We start from the raw sequence: 19,688 nt of genomic DNA, 5'->3' as shown, positions 1-19,688 counted from the left end.
CACTGGATCCCCTCTTGTGACTAAAAGTGCATAACTAACTGACTGGGTGGTCAGTCTTGTCGGGGGAAGGAAGTAGGGAAGGAGGAAGGAGTCAGCCCTGTGCCCTTGACTGACAACTGGCCTCTGCATGCCCAGGTAGTCTTCAGGCCCCAGAGCCATGCAGAGCACACCAAGGCTGGGAAGGGCTTCAGAGACCACTGTGTCCCTCCCCAGAGCAGAAGGGCCGGCAATTTGCCCAGAAAGCCACATCTCTGGCCTTTTGAAAGCTCCACAGAATCCCAAGCATTTGATTTTGCAGTAAGATGACCACCTCGTCCTGGTCTGCCTGAGTCTCTCCCAGTTTGAACACAGAAAGTCCTGCCTGCCAAGAATCCCCTCAGTCCCGGGCTAACTGGGACAGCTGGTCATCCTACTTCCTCCCCATCCTGACTTGGGGTCTTGGGACTCACAAATGCATTCCCTTCCCAAGTCACTTTGGAATATCTGCATGGACAAGACTAAAGAAGGGATGGGGAAGGGCAGGGGTTAGGACAGGAAGATAAAAAGATTGGGAGAAAATGCCAGTGGAAGGGAGACAGGAGAGGTCAGATGAGGGGGGAAAAAGGGGAGGAAAGATGAACCACAGGAAGAAAGAAAGGGAATTTTTAAAGGATGGGAAAGATGGGGAAGGGGATGGGTTGGGGGTGGGAAAAGGGGAGAGAGAAAGACAGAGACAGACTTAGAGACACAGCGCTATGGTGACAGAGGAAAAACTGACAGGTAGAGGGGGAGGGGATGGGGGCAGGCACAGGCTATGGGGCAGAATGGACCACACAGATGCCTTTTGGCAGCATCTCGCATGGAGGGCCTCCCAACAAACTTCAAGAAATCATCTCTCTTCTCAGCAGCCCCGGAATGCAGCCTCATCATCAATGGCTGGCACCAAACCTGCTTACCAAATCTATTCTCTACTGAAAGCTGCTTCCATTCACAAGTTGCCGCTTGTCATGGTGTAGATGCATTAGAAGAGGAAAGGAAGGAGAGAAAGGGAGAGAGAGGAAGGAAAGAAGGAAGGAAGGAAAGAAGGAAGGAAGGGAGAGAGGGAGGGAGGGAGGGAGGAAGGAAGTTAGGAAGGGAGAGAGAGAGAGAGAGAGAGAGAGAAGAAAGAAAAAGGCAGGTGAATGAACTTAGAAGATTATATTAAGAGATGTGGAGAAATTTTTTTTTCTTCCACTCTGCAAATAAATCCTTCACAAACCAAACACCATAATGATGCTGTCATATGAATTTCCCCTTGTTGATTAATTGCAGAGGGGTGGGCAAAACCCCAGCTTCTTGAGGCATGTTATCTTGCTCACTAGCTGGATTCCTAAGACAGAGTCTGACACAGCTCCATTGCAATGAGATTTAAGTGTGCATTATATGTCATTAAAACTAATGACGGCAAGACAATTACTTTGAAGAAACCACAGTGACACATTGCATATGGCAGTCTGGTGCCTCGGCACTGCACAGTGGTGTCCCACATTTCCCTGGCCCAAATGGGAAGCTGTGTTGGGCTAAGAAGAACCAGGTCTGTTCCCTGGCCAGGCTGGAGGGCTGACCCTTGACGCCTTGACAATGAGCCATCCTATAACCTGAATCCCTGGGTGCTGCCTGAGAAAGAAGCAGCCCTCTGGAGCACTCAGGTTAGCAGGGAATGGGGTCAACCCTGGTAGGTCCAGCTCGTGCTCCCGTGCGAAACAGAGGGATCCAGTAGCAAAAAGTAAATGATGTGTGCTGAGGAGGCAACAGACCTCAGCCCCTCCGGGGATGATGAGGGTGGGGGACCTTGGCAAAAATTCTGAAGCTCACAACACACCCAGAACTGTCATAACTAACACCTGTAAAAGTGTTTTGCATTTCAAAAACTCCTTTATAGCACTGGAGGCTTAGGAAAACAGATCCCAGGGCCCTGCACTCAGAGTTTCTGATGGGACAGGTCCAGAATATAACCCAAGAATTTGCCTTTCTAACAAGTTCTCAGGTGATGCCGATACCGCGGGGGGGGGGGGGAGGGGGGGAGGGGGGGAGGGGGGGAGGGGGGAGGGGAGGGGGAGGGGAGGGGGGAGGGGAGGGGGAGGGGAGGGGGGAGGGGAGGGGGAGGGGAGGGGGAGGGGAGGGGGAGGGGAGGGGGGAGGGGAGGGGGAGGGGGAGGGGAGGGGAGGGGAGGGGGAGGGGAGGGGAGGGGGAGGGGGAGGGGGCGGGGAGGTGGCCAGGACCACAGTCTGAGAACCACTGAGTTAGATGAACCACCCAATTCAGGCGAATCACTCTTGAGCATTGAGAGCTTTTTACAGCAGAATGTGAATCCAGCAGTGTTTGTCTTTCTTTGCATTTTGCCCTCTCAGGTGAAACCTCAAGCTTAGTATGTGCAAACTCCACTCCCCATTCCCAAAAAGCACTCCCCTCGGACTTCCCTGGTGGCACAGTGGTTGGGAGTCCACCTGCCGATGCAGGGGACACGGGTTCGTGCCCCGGTCCGGGAAGATCCCACATGCCACGGAGCGGCTGGGCCCGTGAGCCATGGCCGCTGAGCCTGCACGTCCTCTGCAACGGAAGAGGCCACAACAGTGAGAGGCCCACGTACCGCAAAAATAAAAATAAAAAAAAAAAGCACTCCCCTCACTTTTCAGAGAGGATTTTACAACTCCTCCTCACTGAAGTGTAAATGACTAATAAGGCTGGATGCATTATTCCACCCAAAAGCATCTTTATCCAAGAGCAAAGCCTAAAGACAAAGGATGAAACTTTAATGATGGAATTTCACATATCAGTGAACTGAGTGCTTTAGGGTGACAAAGGAAGCCCTCTTTGTACCAGCCCCCCAAAAGATCACATTTTGTAGGCAGCTGCTTACTTTATCTAAGTCCCAAAGGGATTATGTCTTTGTCACTATTTTTTGCCAATGCCCGCCATGGTACCAGGCATACTGTAAGTACTCCATAAATGTATGACACATGAATAAATGTCAATTAACACTCTTGACAGGAGGAGAGAGAGGCCAGTCCTTTGCCTGTAGCAGATCTGAGATGAAAGCCAAGCCCTTTTAAACTCTTCACCAATGACTCATCATAATCAACAAACAGTAACTAAGCACCTACTGTATGCAGCTCTCTTGCTGGACCATAGGCCAAAGGCACCTCCCCAAACTGACCAGTTCACTAGTCAATCCAGGTTTCATTCATTCATTCATTCATGCAAGTCATTGCTGAGCATTTGCTGTGTGCTAAATCTGACTCCAAAAAGGAAGACGGCACAGCCTTGGCCTGCAAGGATCTCGCCTTGTAGCATCTCAGGAGCCGTATGCAGGAGCATCGTGGCAGGGAAAGCACCATAGCAGGGAAGGGAGGGAAAGCTCAGGTCTCCTAGGAAAAATCCTCGGGCTCCGAGCTGGTGAGTTGAGATGATTCAGCAAAAGCCTCCCAAGGATTTGGAGGAACGAAAGACTCAGAGTAGTCAGGAGGGCTTCTCCTCCTGAACTCCCTCCTCCAGGGCCTACCCACCACACTCACAACTGCCCTGCTTCCTCAGGGCCTCACAGGCTTAAAGAAAGGAGGTCATTATGCCCATTTCATGGGTGAATAAAATGAGGTCTGGGGACCCTCAGCAACTGCACAAAGACCACATACGGAATAGTGGGACTGGAAGTCTACTGTCTCCAAGCCACGTCCTCTTTCTCCTGGGTCCCAGAGCTGTATGCCTGGCACAAAGGATTCACCTTCCTCTATCCTAGCCCAGTCGTACTTTGGTCGGGGTGATTTCACTGTTACCATCACCAACAGCATCTCCATCACTCACATTTGTTGGACACTTACTCCTTGCCAGGCTCAGTACTAAGCACACTGCAAACATTAACTCAAAATTCTCACAGTTCCTTTACTATCCTTACTTTAAAGATGGAGAAACTGAAGCCCAGAGCGATGATACGACATAACTATAAAGTGTTAGAACCAGGATCTAAACCTAAGAGATCTATTTCCAGAGCCCACACTCTTCACCACCATACTGCACCTGAGGAAAACGAGGCTGAGAGAGGTTTAGGGTCTTGCCTGAAGTCACACAGCAAGGAAGCATTGGAGCCAGGATTCAAACTCAGGTCTGGCTGCTCCCAGGGACCCACACTACAGCCCCTGGAGGCTAAAAAGGCTGTTAATGAAGCAGACAGGGGTGGGGAACAGGAAGGAGAAGGGGCTATTTCTGTGGTGCCTCCTTCACTCTCCCAGCACATCAAGGATCTCCATCCTGGGTGGCAGCTGAATAATTTAAGCTCATCGGCTCCAGCCCACCACTACTGGGTCCCAGATTTATTTTTATCCCAGGTTACAGCCACAGTGCTTAACAGAAATAAACCATGCTGTTCGCTTCTCATCGCCTTTACATCAACTCCAATTTGTCTGCATTCATGATCAGCTCCCCTCTTGAAGGCGATAAAGAACAGAAGACAGGTCCATGTGTCATGGTGGTTTTTGTTAGAAAGTCACAAACTCTCTATGACCCACAGAGAGAGAGAGAAAGAAAGAGAGGGTTAAATAAAAGTAAATACCACAGCCTACAAATAAACCACCCTAACCAGACCCACAGCCTTAGACAGGTAGCCAGGATGTGTACAGGCAGCAAGAAAAGAGAAAAGGCAGAGCAAGCTGGGGAGACTGACTTCCCAGGCCACCGCTCTGGACTGCAGAATCTCTGGCCGCTGCCTCCCTCCCACCAGCGAGAAAGGAAATGTCCACATTTGTCTCCACGGTTATGCTTCCTGATTACCAGCACAGGATGGAGAGGAGCTGCTGAAAGTCCTCCCCCTGCACCCTGGCTGGGTGGGGGGAGTGGGGGCTGCTGGAGCCAGGAATGAAAGCACAATGCCTTGTCTTTTATGTTGCTGTGAATGACTTACTGTGTGGTCTTGGGCAAGTTGCTTTCCCTCTCTGGGGCCCGTGAAGGGTCAGACTAGATCAGACGTTCTGAACTTGAGGTGCTCAGGTGGGCTATAGGGTATATGCATCTTTTCAGAGTGGAGGTTCTCAAAGGGGTCGTTGGTGTCTCCCTGGGATAAATCTCTATAAGGACTGCAAGTGCTGCCAAACCTGGGTGTCTACGCAACTGAAGCCATAAACAAAGAAGACCCCTCTCCAGCTGAGCATAGGATTCTAGGAACTAGCAAAGTTCTCGGAGGGTTGATCCCCATCCTGACTCACCCAAACAAAACCTCCTCAACACATAGGATAAATTCCCAAACACAGTGCTAACCATTCCTAGAACCGTGAGTGTGTGCACACACATGCACACTCATCACATAGTCATAGAACCTCAGAGCTGGAAGGGGCCTTGGGGTCACATAGACCAACTACCTCATTGCAAAGATGGAGAAACTGAGGCCCAGAAAGGGGGGGCAGAGCTGGGGCTGGAACCCAGGTCTCCTGATCCAAGTCCAAGGCTCTTTCCAGAAGATTCTGTTTCCCTTTCCCTGGTGCACCATAATGCACCAATTCAAATGTGATGAGGGAGGAGGGAGGGCAGCCTCTTGGATCTTAACCACCCCCAAGGAAGTAAGGCTGGGAGGCAGCAAGTAGATGTTCAAAAACACCCACGTGTGGACAGCCCAGTCCCAGCTACCTCAGGCGGGCTGGCATGCACTGCATGGCTGAACCAGTTGTTATAATATATATGTATAACTGAATCACTTTGTTGTACACCTGAAACTCACACAGCACTGTAAGTCAACTATACTTATCTATATATAGATATATAAAAACATATAAATTCTACATATTATATACTCTATATATTCTACATATTATATATTAGAATATTAGATATATATATTACATATCCTAATATATAATATATAATATTCTTCTATAATGTATTATATATATATATTAATACCCCTGCACTGTATGGTTATATTGCACTGAGGCCCCTGTGGTTCCCTTGATACTCCCCTGTCCCCCTAAACCTCCCCATAATCCAGCAATTAAAGAGTTAACACTCAGCACAGCAGGGGACCCCTAAGATCCCCCACTCCAGGGCCCCAGCCATGGTCCAGTCTGACCAGTTAATGGAAAGTTCAATATTTTAAATATCGCCCATGGACAGATCCGTGGCTCCTGATTTGAACCAAATTTCCCCACATTCATCCTTCACACTTAGGCTTCCCAGGGAGGAAACGAAGGCAACTTCCTCCTCAAGGTCACCCGACGAGGAAAGCCTAGGATTTTGAGGACCAAATCTTTGGTACTAACCACCAAGCATCCCTCCCCCTCTGCCTCACATATCTTTCCTGAGCAGTCATATGCCCTGGGATTTTGGTGTCCCCACTTGGCTCTGGGGCTGGAGAAAATGACTGAGTGGACTCTGCTTACACTTGCCAGTCTCTGGGGCTGATTTTTTTTTTTTTTTTTTTTTTTGCAGTACGTTGGCCTCTCACTGTTGTGGCCTCTCCCGTTGCGGAGCACAGGCTCCGGACGCGCATGCTCAGCGGCCATGGCTCACGGGCCCAGCCGCTCCACGGCATGTGGGATCTTCCCGGACCGGGACACGAACCCGTGTCCCCCGCATCGGCAAGCGGACTCGCAACCACTGTGCCACCAGGGAAGCCCTGGGGCTGATATTTTATTCCTCCCACCTCCAAGACCAAGAACTGAAAGAGGAAATCCTTGGGGGTGCAGAACACTGAAGTGGCCCATGAGATAATAGCGAAGATGCTAAAAATAAGGACATTCATTTCCAGAAAGATAGATGTAATCAAAGCAGGAAGCAAAGAAAATCCCCTTTTGATGGGTCACAGATTAGCAGCAAAGGCATTTAAAATTAAATGTGAGTTTTGGATTCAGTTACAAGGGACCTCCCCTTCCCACTCACTAACAGGTTGGTGAGGCTTATTCCATCAGAATAAAGAAACTAGAGCAGGGTATGGTCTGCCCTGGAACAGATCTGAAGCTGGAGCCTGGAGCCTGGAGCCTGAAGCCCTTCCCCAGAATCTGAACAAACATTGTTCCCTTCTTTCCCTACTCTGAGACAGACTCAAGGATAAAGTCCCCTGGGCTGGTGCACCCTCTATACAATCACTTACAGGTTATACCACCTGTGAAAATAAAACATTGTCTGCTCAGCAGACAGCTGACTGCTCCCCTCTGGCCTGCCTGACCACTCATTCCAAGCAAAATGTGGTCCTTTCATGTCTCCCAGTTCTCTCATTTCAGGAAGCTTATAACAGCCAAGCTTGCAAATGAAAAAACCACCACAATTAAATTATTCAGCTCTCCCTGGAAGATGGTACTCTCGGAGTCCAGTCCTATGCAAGACTCACTTGGTATGCCTAGGTTACCCTAGGCAAGGGTGAACCCTTCAGCCTTAGGTGACCGTTTCTCATCCAGAGTCAAAGTGCCCACCCACTAGATCAGAACACCCAGCAATCCCCCCCCATGCCAGGCTGGCCAGCCCCACAAAGGGTTAACTCACTCAGAGAACTGCCAGCTACTTCCAACAGCTTCTGCTGCAAGGGAGAAGACAAATTGGGCAGAAGCCACAATTTTGATCGCATTACCTAAAACATTAACATATTTTACCCTCACCCTGGGCAGTGAGCAGAAATCTCATTTGGCTTTGGGGTGTTGCTTAGGCGATCAAACACTGCAGAATGTGGGCAAACAAACGTGGTCATTCCTCAACATCCCTCCCCTCCCACCAGCCCTCTATCCCACAAGCTCATGTACACATCTCCTCGCAACTGGGATTCCAATACCCCTAGCCCATTTGCACAGTTGAGAAGAATATCACTTACCGAGACACCAGAGGATTGCAGGGGGAATGGGTGAGCCAAATTCTTGCCAACTCCTCTCTTCCCTGCCGGGTGGGAAAATGCTAACTCCGGATGACTTGGTTTGAAAGCTCAGCGGAGATGCCTGAAAGAAAATTGTTCATTTGACTCTCCTACTCTTCCCAAAATAAAATCGAAGCAACTGCGCGCGCACACACACACACACACACACACACACACACACACACACACCCCAACTACCCCTAAATCATGCAGGTCCATGATGAAAAGAAATACCACTGCCAGAAGAGGAGGAAACTCAGACCACTCAGTGGACACAGTGGCTCCCTCAGACTGCCCTCCACATGGATGAAGGTTTTTGCTCTGTGAATCAATCTCTCTCTCTCTCTCTCCTCTCTTTCTCTCTCTCTTCCTGTTTCTCTCTGTCGTCCGCGTAGACGACTCCGCGCTGCTGGCAGTAGACGTATCAATTGCTTCCCCAGTGCCGGAATCAGTGGCAGCTGCCGCCACTGCTGCAAAACCCGGTGTGAGCAAGGGAGGGGGCAGCAGCTTCCAGGCGCAAGGGGAACCGAGCCTGCCTTCCACCCGTGATTTAAGTGTGAGGTGCCTGGAGAAAGAGAGGTAGGAGGCCGCGAGGAGAGATTGGGCGCACCAGAGATCCTAGCTGGTCGAAACGGCAATCAGGAGATTGGCGATCAGCACCGCGGACAGCGCTAAAACGCGGCGGCGGATGGGATGGGCGGGAAGCGAACCCTTAGGCTTCGAAGTCAAGTTATTGGATGGTAAGAGCAGAAAAGGGGGAGAGTCCAGGGGAGGTGGGGGGGGGGGACAGGACTTCTCAACATCACACAGTGAAGTCAGTGACAGCCTACCTACCACACACTTGTTCTAATCTTGTCGCTCACTCTCGGTGCAAAGAAGCTGTAACTTCACAGCCCCTTTCCCACACACGCCCCCAGACCTTCACTGCTCATCTCTGCTCAGAAAAGAGTTTGACCCCAGTGTGGGAGCCTCATAGTGGCTTCTCCCCCCACCCCACAAATCATCCCAGTTGACCTGTCTTCACCCACATTGCTGCAGATTTCTGACCTATACCTCAGATGCCTCAGAATTCAGAGCAGGAAGATGAGGCTTAGGAAATGGAAATTTCTATGGGGCAGAATGGCTTAGTTGAAATAGCACTTTACAGGTTTCTGGAACCAAGTCTAGCCCCCATACAACCTTGGAAAAGTCACTGAACGTCTCCAAGTCTTATCTGCAAAATGAGCATATGACTATCTGATTTTCCTCAAGACAGGAAGCAAGAAGTTAAAAAGCAACAATAAGAACACCCAAGTTGTGGGTTGGTATAATCCCATGATCCATAACCTGTCCTGTGATTCAAATGTCTTGACAAAAGGAGAAAGGAAATGACAGCCAATCCAGAATGGTATGTCCCAGCCTCACCTTTCAGCTTATGGTTTGAGTGGGATGAAGTTGGGAGATTACAGAAGGTCTAAATCAGACAGTTGAGCCATAGCCAAAGACCTATCCCCAAAAGACCCAGATTCATCTTCTGAAGTGAAACCACTATATGGACAAGAAAATAAAATCATTAAAAGGAGAAATATACAAAGAGAAATTGATTCCCATGGCTTCCAATGTTCCAGATCTCAAGGGTCTTATTCCTGCTTAATGTGAGGAAAGGGCAGGAAATCTCAAATAGGTCAAGATCTGTTTAGAACTTCTCTGCAAAGTAAATAAGAACCCTCTTTACTGGGGACCCTCCTCTAAACGGTCCCACTTAGATGGCCCAGGGTGAGCCACCACATTTGTCACTTAATCCCCCTCCCCACCTTGAAAAGTAGAACTTAAAATGTCAGGATCTTAGGGACCATTTAGAGCTTCACTTTATAGATGATCATGATGATGGTGGTGGTGATGGTCTTGTGGTGATGGTGGTGGCGATGCTGGTGGTAGTGATGATGATGGCAGCTATCATTTATCGAGAATCAACTACACACCAGCCCTTCTGCTAGGAACTTTACATGTGTCATCTCCTTGAATCCTCACCATGACCTTTTGAGGGAACTATGATTATCTCCACTTTACAGATGAGGAAACTGAGACTCAAGAAATTAATTATCTTGCATAAGTTTATACAGTAAGTGGTAGACACAGGATTGAAACCCAGGGTTGTATGATTCCAAAGCCCATGCTTCAGAATGTCTCTCTCAGAGTCAAGTTCAAATGCATTCTACAATTTTTTGGCAGGACTTCATTGCATCTTTTCTAGGAAGATCCTCTGACATAGGTTCAATGCCCTCACTGTACACATGGAGAAACTGGGGACCAGAGAGGGACAGTGACTTGCCCATAGCCAAAGAGCTAGAAAGTGGCAGAGTTGAGTCTAGAACTCAGGCTTTTCAGATGCCAGGTCCTGTGTTCCAGTGTCTAGCATAATGTCAGGTAATATGGTAGGCCCTCAATAAACATCTGAAGGGTGATTCAAGAAGCCCACACAGGATGCTGGTGGCGGAATCAGAATCCGATTAGTTCCAGGCCTTTTGGCTCCCAGTCCCAAGGAATCTCTACCCGTACCTCACAGCTTCCCTGGCATTAGGCACGTGTTCTGGGAGGGTCTGTCATGAATTCAGATCGCCTTTAGGGAATGAAAATAGCTACAACCTGCTAAATGTCTAGACACCTACCACCTGTATTTAGCATCTTACAGTTGCCACTTCCAGTCTTCATAACTACGAGATGGGTGCTATTATTGTCCCATTTTCAGTTGTTGAGACTGAGACTCAGACACGTGAAGGAAAGCCCTGAAACTCACACAGGCAAGGAGAGGCACAGGCAGGGATGCAAATCCTGGGTCTGTCTGACTCCAAGGCCTCTGTTTTTGCCACCCTGCTAGTTTTTTCCTCAGACTGCCCACCCCCCTCACCCCCCCCACACCCCCCACCCAAGAGGCCCCTGTTGGAGTGTAAATGAGGCCTGAGTTCCCCCCTCCCCCACCCCTGGTTTCAACCTGAGCAGTTGTGCTTTTAAATGTTTTGCATACTGGGCAGCTGCCCAAGCCTTCACTGGAACAGAGCTTTGCAGCAAAATTAAAAAGTAATAATATGGTTGAAACCAGAGCTCTGCACCTTCCCTGGTGACCATGCCATCTAGGAACTAGCTCTGCCTTCTCAGGGAATCTTGCCTCCAGCCTTCCTACCTCCCTGTTCACCATCTTCAAACCCCTCTTCTGTTCTGAGAGCTTCTAGAGAACTCTTCATTCAAAGAACCAGCTGCTGCTGTAAGCTCTGACAGCTCTGCCGCAGGGAGATGCCTGGAAACCAGACACCCCAAGGCTGAGCCCAACCAGGCTCTGGTCCTCTCAAGGATGGAGCACTGCAAAGGGATTTCTCAGTGCCTTGGATTCAGCAAGCTGCCCTGTCCGGTCCTTGCTCTGCTGAGGCCAGAGGCAGCCCATTAAGACTCTCCATCACCCCCAGAGTAGACAAGCAGTGACGATGGTGGTAATAACTATAACAAAACTACCTACTATGTTCTGGGTGACTTGTGTGCACCATGCTGTTATTTCATCCTCACAAGTATCCTATGTGTTAAGATGGTAATCGTTTTATTTCCATTTTACAAATGAGAAAACTGAGACTCAGTTGCCTAAAACAACTAGCCCATTAGTTCATAAGTGGTGGCACTGGGATTTGAACGAAGGTCCTCTAAGTTTATAACTATTATGCTATATGGCATCCTAGTTATAATTGCCTCTTCCATTTATTTTGGGTGCTTATGATTCAGCAGGTGACATGTTTTATCACCCCAGCACTATTCATGACTTATAACAGTGAAATGAAGTTGTATTACATTATTTGCCTATCTTAGAGATGAGGAAATTAGACACAAAGAGGCCAGGTGATGTGCCTAACGTAATACAGCTAAGAAGAGAGGGTAGAGCAGGGTGCAAATCTGCACAGTTTATCTCAGGGCCCACGTGCTCTACTGTCTCCCAAAGAAATGGTGTTGAATTTGCCCAGAAAGAAAGAATGTTCCCATTTCACTTGGCAAGTGGGGTAGAATAATGGCCCCCAAAGATGTCCACAACCTCATCCTCAGAAGTGGTGAACATGTTACCTTACATGGCAAACAGCACTTTACAGGTATGATTAAGTTAAGGATCTTGAGATAAAGAGAGTACCCTGAGTTATCTGGGTGGGCCCAACGTAATCACAAAAATTCTTATAAGGGGACAGGGAGGCAGGAGGGTCAGAGAGGAGCAGTGATAATGGAGTGTAGGATTGAGAGAGAGAACCTATGTTATTGGCCTTGAAGATGGAGGAAGAGGCCACAAGCCAAGGAATGAGGGAAGCCTCTAAAAGCTAGTAAAGGCAAGGAAACAGATTCTCCCTTAGAGCCTCCAGAAGGAGCACAGCCCTGCCAGCACCTTGATTTTAGGACTTCTGCCCTCCAAAACTGTAAGATAATAAATCCATGTTGTTGCAAGCCCCTAAGTTTGTTGTTATTTGTTACAGAAGCCATAGGAAACCAACAGCAAGCTTGCCAGAGGACCCTACAAAGAGAAGCCCATAGCACATCAACCTTAGGAATCACGACTGAGCTCCCTTTTGGCCAGAGGATCCAGTGCTTTAATCATAACACTGCCTGTTCTAAACAATACAGTGTACATGTATGTGCATGTGTGTGCACGTGCACATGCACCTGCACATGTGTGCACACAGAAAGAGACCGTACAAGAGGAAAGATTCATACTCAAAGCCTCAGCCTGACCATCAAGCTCTGTCGCTGGATGGCACTGCCAGGGCACAACGTGCTTTATTCACTTCCTTCTTCTCCTTAAGAGCCTCCAGGGAAATGTTATTATCAGGAACACAAAAGAGAAGAAATGTCACAGGGCAGCTTTCCAGGAGCACAACTCATCACAGGGGATCAGTCAAAGACAAAACAAGCAGATGGAGCAAAGAGACAGGAGAGCAAGAAAAAGAGAATGAGCTAAAGAGGGAGAGAGCAAACTGCTGTGTCCCTGAGGTTGGCCTTTGTGCCCCAACAGATCCCATCTCACCGGGAAAGGGGCAAGTCTTGGGAAAGCCCATTAGCCCCCTTAGGAGAAAATAGGGTAATTACAGAGAAGATGTTGCAGGACTTGGCGAAACAAGCTTTTACGATAAGTCAACAAGGATTATTTACTAATCAGTCAATCCAGTGTTATCAGGCAAGGTACTTCTAGGGGAAAGAAACTTGGACTTGCCTTCTGGTGCTCTGAGCTTGATCCTTGGCTCCCCCACTCACCAGCTGTGTGACCTTGGGCATGTCACTTGCATGTTCTGAACCTCAGTTTTGTCAACTGTGAAGTGGGACTGCAACACCTTTCCCACCTACCTACCAATGTGGCTAGGACGTTTCATTGAGCTAATGGATGTGGATGAGTGTTGTATCCTCTAAACAACAAGTAGCAGCTACCATTTATTAAGCACCTACTGTGTGCTGGGTGCTTAACTAGGCTTTCTTCCTCAAGGAGTGTAGTTAAGCATCCAGCCCCAAACTACCACCGGTGCTGGAGGAAGGAGCATCAGCAGAGACAGTATAATGAAATGGTTAAAAAGCCAGGTTTTATGGTAAGGTTACCTAGGTTCCAATCTGGCTCTACCACATACTAACCCCCTCTGTGCCTCAGTATCCCCATAAGTAAGGCGGAGATTATAACAGTACTTGCTCATATGGTTGTCATGAGGATCAAATTAGCTAACGTATGTAAATCACTTAGAAGAGTTCCTGGCATATAGGAAGCCCTATGTGTATCATCTTTGTTTATTATCGTTACTATTGTGATGATGATTATTACTGAAGAGAGCTGTTTTCCAAAGGGTGACACATGCTGTGCTGAGAAACAAAACATGATGTTAGGTGGCCTACAGACACATTTTTTTAAAGGTTTTAATGTTACTTATTTATTTTAAAGTGCATTAGAAAAAAATATTGTATTTCCAATAGTGACATAATGTTTTCTTCTATTCAAGTATACTTAAGTTGCTGTAATGTAAGGCAAAAATAAGTTTGATTTTCTCTTTTATTCCCAGCACCTGAAGAGCATTATCTGCCCTGAGTCTGTCCTCTAGGTATGCTGGATTTACCCAACCTCCCCTCCACACACACACCCCCTTAGCAACTGTATCTCTCAGGGGTGTGGTTTCCCAGTTACTCCAGGAAATCCAGAAGCATGGTCTAATGCCAAGAAAATCAAGGAAGCGTGCAGAATCTTTGCGCACCCAAGTCCCCTCCAGAATCTGCTCCTGGTCTACAACAAATAAATAACTAACACTTATCAAAGACTAACCATTTGTTTGTCCCTCGTCTGAGCTCCCGAAATATAGCCTAACCTTCTCCCTGGATCCAGCCTACATTATAATCGGTTCTCCCATCAGACTGAATATTCCAAGAACACAGTTCAGTCTTGTGTATCTCTAAGTTCTCAGGGCCCAGAACCAATGTGATGTCTGGTCGATGCTGAATAAGCGAGTTATTCTTAGAATGTTTAATGTTTGTATCTTTTATCTTACCGTAATCTCAGGAAGGGGGCATCTGACCACCTGAAATTGCATGTTTAGTCATCATAAATGGGATATGCCAGCAGTTTGTGGGATTCTGCAAGGAGCCCCATATCTTCAAGATGCTGCTAGCTTTGAACAATTTTAGGAGGACCTGGGCTAGATCATCATCCAAGTTGATCAATGCCAGAGTTGCTGGCTACAGGGAGAAAGCAGAACAAGCTAGAAGAGGCCAGGAAACTCGCCTGAGGAGTGAGATTCGAGCTGGTTGAATTTAGACAAGTGGAAAGAAAAGAGTAGAGTGAGGAAGAGCAGCTTGAGAAAAAAAGCTCAGCTGTCCTGACGCCCACCAAGGCGTGAAGGGTGGAGGAGACTGACATTTGCTAGAAGAATCCATACTTTCATAAGAAGCGTTAAGCTCTGACTTAAAAAAAACACATGAATCCATAATGGAGGGATTCCAGGCACTCTGACTGGAGGTGGGGAGGTCAGGAGAGGCAGAACTATATCCTGTTAGGTCTTTCAAAGCACACCTCTAAGAAGACCCTCTCAAAACCCCAGTCTGGCTTTTCCCTTGAAATAAATAAACCAGATTCCTCACTTCTGCTGGGAACAGATATCTTTTGGCGTCTCCCAGTCATTAGCTAGTATTAGGGAGGGAGCAAAGGGAAAGCTGTCTCCTCATGAAGTGACTTAGATACTCAGCAAGCACCTAGCAGAATGACTGAGAGGGAGTTGGCCTTGAGTCCCACCTTTTCCACTCACTGGCTATGTGACCTTGGGCAAGTCACTTCACCTCTCTGAGCCTTAGCATCCTCATCTGTATGGGGATAATAATAATACCTACAGCATAGGTTTATGGGAATCATTCAATGAGATAAAATATGTAAAGGGTCTGGTACAGTCTGTAAAGTGCCTGGCACATAGTAAGTGCTCAACACATTAGTTGTTGCTATTATTAGTACTGTCCTCATTTTATTGTTTTTTATCATTACCTTCTGCCAGATGCTGGGGATACTGAAATGAATAAGATTCTACCCCTCCATCCTACAGGCCAGCCAGAGAGATAGAAAAGAGTCCCCCAAATTACAAAATAGTGTGTGACAAGCACTATAAAAGAGGCGTAAGAGGCATACTACAGAGAGGACACTTATTTCTGTTCTGTGTGTGCGGTGGGGAGAGGCAGAACAAGGTTACCTCCACAGGAACCCAGGGAAGTGGATGGGTGGCGGGGGGGGGGGGGGGCATGCCACATGACCAACCTCTCAGTGTCCCAAGCTTTCCTCCCTCCCTACTCCAGTACTTGCTTCAACATCTGGGGAGCATCTCTCCTCCAAGGAGATTTCTCAACATCACATTTATGTAATCCTAACAAGACACGACAGATATCCAGCGGGCTTGAAAAAGGAAGAGGCTAGCTCTCCCCACCAATCCCATTTGGCCAAGCAGGCAAGGCAGTGAAAAGTGCTATGGAAATAGTGAGAGGCCGTCTCTCAGGAAGCAGACTGGCGAACAGATTAGCTGATTGGTAGGTGGCAACATACGTTGGCACAGCCTTCCTGGAGGGTGATCTAGCTCTATGTGTCCAAAACCTTAAAAATTATATACACCTACCATTTTGACCCATGAGACTCTCTTGACAAATTTAACCTGAAGAAATAATTAGATGAATGTACAGAGATTATCATCACGGCAATGCTTATAATGGTGACAAATTGGAAACAACCTAAATGTCCAACAATAGGAGGGTCATTTAAATAAATGTGGCATATTCCATACCAGGGGAGGTGAAGCAGCCCCATACCTTGATAGTCTTGGTATAACCCTAAAAAGATAGAATCTCCCTATTTTTTAAAAAACCCTGCAAAATGGTATATATGGTTTGACCCCATTAATAAATATGGTCCCTGGGAAGAGAGAAATGCTAGAAAGTCCTTCTACGTGTACATTATATCCCTCCTTCAAAGTCCTGGCCAGGCATTCATTTATTCATTCAACAAACATGCTGAGAACCAACTTATGTGCCAGACGCTGGGGATACAGAAGGATGCAAAAGTAATACCATCCCTGCTCTTGCCAAGCTTAGAGACTCAAAGGTCACTTCCTCCAGGGAGACCCCTCTGATAGTTCCTCTTTTCTGATCCCTGATCATCCCCCCAGAATTTATGAAGGTTGATAACAGCAATTTCCTAAGACCTTAGCTAAGTTCTTTACATGCAGGATATTGTTTAATGATTACAGCAACCCTGGAAAATAAAGAACCTAGACTAGATCATCATCCCAGAAAATCAATGCCAGAGTTGCTAGCTACATCCAGATAGCAGTTCCTTGAGGACAGGGGACTATACCTGTCTTATGTACCTAACAGGATAAATACTAAATAAACAGCTGAATGAATGAATGAAAAAGGGCATAATTTTTGCTAGCCATTTATTTCCTGGATAAAAGGATTTTCCCCTGGGCTGGATGCCTACAGCTCACTGAGCCTTCCACGATCATCACCACACCCAGGAAACTGCAAAGAAATTGAGCAGAAACTCAGTCCACCCATTCACCCAGGGCCCCTCTCATGGACCTGGAACACACTGAAGAGGAGGACTGGAGGAAAGATGGGGAGTGATGGTTGTGGAGGAGGTCAGCTGCAGATCTCCTGCCCCAGAGCTGATGCTTCTAAAGCTGCAGCCACATGGGACATTCCTGCTCATTCAGACAGCAAACACAGGAACCTCACGCCAACCCTTTCTAGCACAGGAAACAGAGAGAAAGCCACAGGGGACACGAGTCTGGCTGCATTTGAAAATGCCTACTGTTTTTTCAGGGGAACCAGATAAGTTCCAGAGGGTACTTTTCATAAGAATTTATATGTCATTCTCTAGTCAACCTTAAGGGGCATCAAAGCACAAAATCATTTCTCCTCCTTGGCCCATTCTGATATTGCCATAATTCATTGCAGGGAAAAGGAGAGGAGATTCTGAGCCTCTCCACCCTCACCTGTAAAATGGGAGTAAGGGTATCTACCTTCCTAGATGTTTATAAAGATCAAAGGGGACTGAAACACATGAAAGGACCCAGTAAAAAGCTCAGCAAATAGTAAGAGTTCAAAGAATGCCTATTCAGGGACTTCCCTGGTGGTGCAGTGGTTAAGACTCCACGCTCCCAATGCAGGGGGCCTAGGTTCGATCCCTGGTCAGGGAACTAGATCCCACATGCATGCTGCAACTAAGAGCTCACATGCCACAACTAAGGAGCCTGCTTGTGGCAACTAAGACTGGGCACAACCAAATATAAATAAATAAATAAATAAAAAGAATGCCTGTTCAGTCTGAAGGCAGTAAAAATCACCACAGAAACGCCACTGTTATCTGGAAAAATACTCCTTTCCAATGTATTGAGATTACATTTATCACCCTATCCTTCTCAAGAGACTTGATTGAATGGACACGGGGCAGGTAAGTTTTTTTTTTTTTTTTTTGGCAGTATGCGGACCTCTCACCGTTGTGGCCTCTCCCATTGTGGAGCACAGGCTCCGGACGTGCAGGCTCAGCGGCCATGGCTCACGGGCCCAGCCACTCCGCGGCATGTGGGATCCTCCCGGACCAGGGCACGAACCCGTGTCCCCTGCATCGGCAGGCGGACTCTCAACCACTGCGCCACCAGGGAAGCCCTAGGACAGGTAAGTTTTAAATAAAGAAGAGAAAAATGAGGGATCGTGAGGTGTTTTCTCAGAGGTCAGGCCAAAGTGAGCCCCACGAAGAGAAATATTATGAGAGTTCTAGCTACACAGAGAGGAGAAAAGGGGGGAGAGACAAGGAATAAGAAAAGTAAGACATATTAACAGAAAAGGCTTTGCTAACTTTACAGAAGACCTCACAGCACAGTGGGGAAACATGCGATGTGGCATCAGAAGACCTGAGTTATAATCAGTGCATATGTGGCTGCAAGAAACAGAAACCCCTCCAAGTAGCTGGAGTGAAAAGAGAGGCTTATTGTAAAGACGGATCTCATTGAGTCCAATCTCCAGCCTCTTAGCCATTATCAACTCACCAGCAAACTTCAGTTGCCTCCTCCAAGCCTATGTCCTTACAGTGCATTCTCTGCATACAACCAAAGGCATATCTTCAAAATCAAACCAGAACATGTCATTCCCTCTCCTAAAATCCCCTCTGGTATCTCCCCACTGTACTTTTTTTAAAAAAAGATTTTACCTGCCCTATAGGTCCTGTATCATCTGCCCCCTACTCCCACTCTGCGCTTCTCTGCTCTCACCTCCTACTACCCTTCCCTCTCTCACTATGCTTCGGCCTCAGGCCTTTGTTCTGTTTATCGAACACCCAAACTTGTTCCCACCCCAGGGCCTTTGCACCAGCCATTCCTTCTGCCTGGACTGCACTTCCTCCTGTTCTTTGCATGGCAGGTTTCCTTGTCCGTCAGGTACAGTTTAAGTCACTTCCTCAGAGAGGCCTTCTCTGATCACCTCCCCCTCATTGCCTATTTTGGTTTTCTGCATAGCAGTTATCACCATCTGATGGTTTATTATTAAACTGTGTAGACACATAGTCTGTTCTTCTTATAAGAATATAAGTTTCATGAGATCAGACACCTAAGAGCCTTTACAGCTATATACCTAAAACCTAGAATAGTATCTGATATATAATAGATAATCAATAAGAATTTGTTGGATGGATGGATAGATGGATGAATGGGAGGGTGGATGGATGGATGGACAGATATATCCAGGGACAGGATATGAAATTTAGACAGATCTCATATGATTTGAAAGAGGTACATCATAAACTAAGGTTTCTCTCTATATCTGAGTGGCCCCAAAGTATTTCTTTGCTTTTGCTTCTCTGTCTCTTGTCTCTTTTTTTAAATAAACTTTTTAATTGTGTCAAAACTAAGAAATTAACATTGGTACAACACTGACTTCATTGGATTTTACTTATGTCTTTTTTGGTCATTCTAGGATCCAACATTGCATTTAGTCATCTCATCTCTTAAACTCCTCCAATCTGTGAATTTCTCAGTCTTTCCTTGTTCCATGACCATGACACTTTTGATGAGTACTGATCAGATATTCTGTATAATATCTCCCCAATTTGGGTTTTTTTGGATGATTCTCATGATTATACTGGAGTTATGGACTTTGAGCAAGAATCCCTTCTTATCACATCCCATCAGGGGGTATACGGTATCAACATGACTATGTCTCTTTTTCAGACACTATCCTTGGACTTGCATATGACGCAAATCTTCTTGGCCCAGCATTTCTATGCCTCTACTAATTAACCACAGACTCTGTGGCTTTGGATTTATCCAATCAGAAACGCCCATGGTGC

The 19,688-nt window shown here is 47.1% G+C and overlaps 1 protein-coding gene across 13 annotated transcripts in view; it reads right to left on the bottom strand.

The window, feature by feature from the left end:
* The window catches only part of RPH3A (rabphilin 3A), a 286,320-nt gene that overhangs the window by 90,117 nt on the left and 176,515 nt on the right, over positions 1–19,688 (bottom strand). For 4 of the 13 annotated variants that reach the window (XM_049698400.1, XM_004281450.3, XM_033408617.2 and 1 more), the window contains exons 1-2: positions 8,075–8,444; positions 7,802–7,922 (exon numbers count right to left, since the gene is read on the bottom strand). The gene's annotated coding sequence lies outside the window, so the exon portion shown is untranslated. The other 9 variants (XM_049698396.1, XM_049698398.1, XM_049698397.1 and 6 more) reach the window with 5 other exon arrangements.

This window comes from Orcinus orca, chromosome 15, assembly GCF_937001465.1.
Source record: "Orcinus orca chromosome 15, mOrcOrc1.1, whole genome shotgun sequence".
NCBI lineage: Eukaryota > Metazoa > Chordata > Mammalia > Artiodactyla > Delphinidae > Orcinus > Orcinus orca.
The sequence above is the reverse complement of the archived record's forward strand: the minus strand, read 5'-3'. Positions and strand labels throughout refer to the sequence as shown.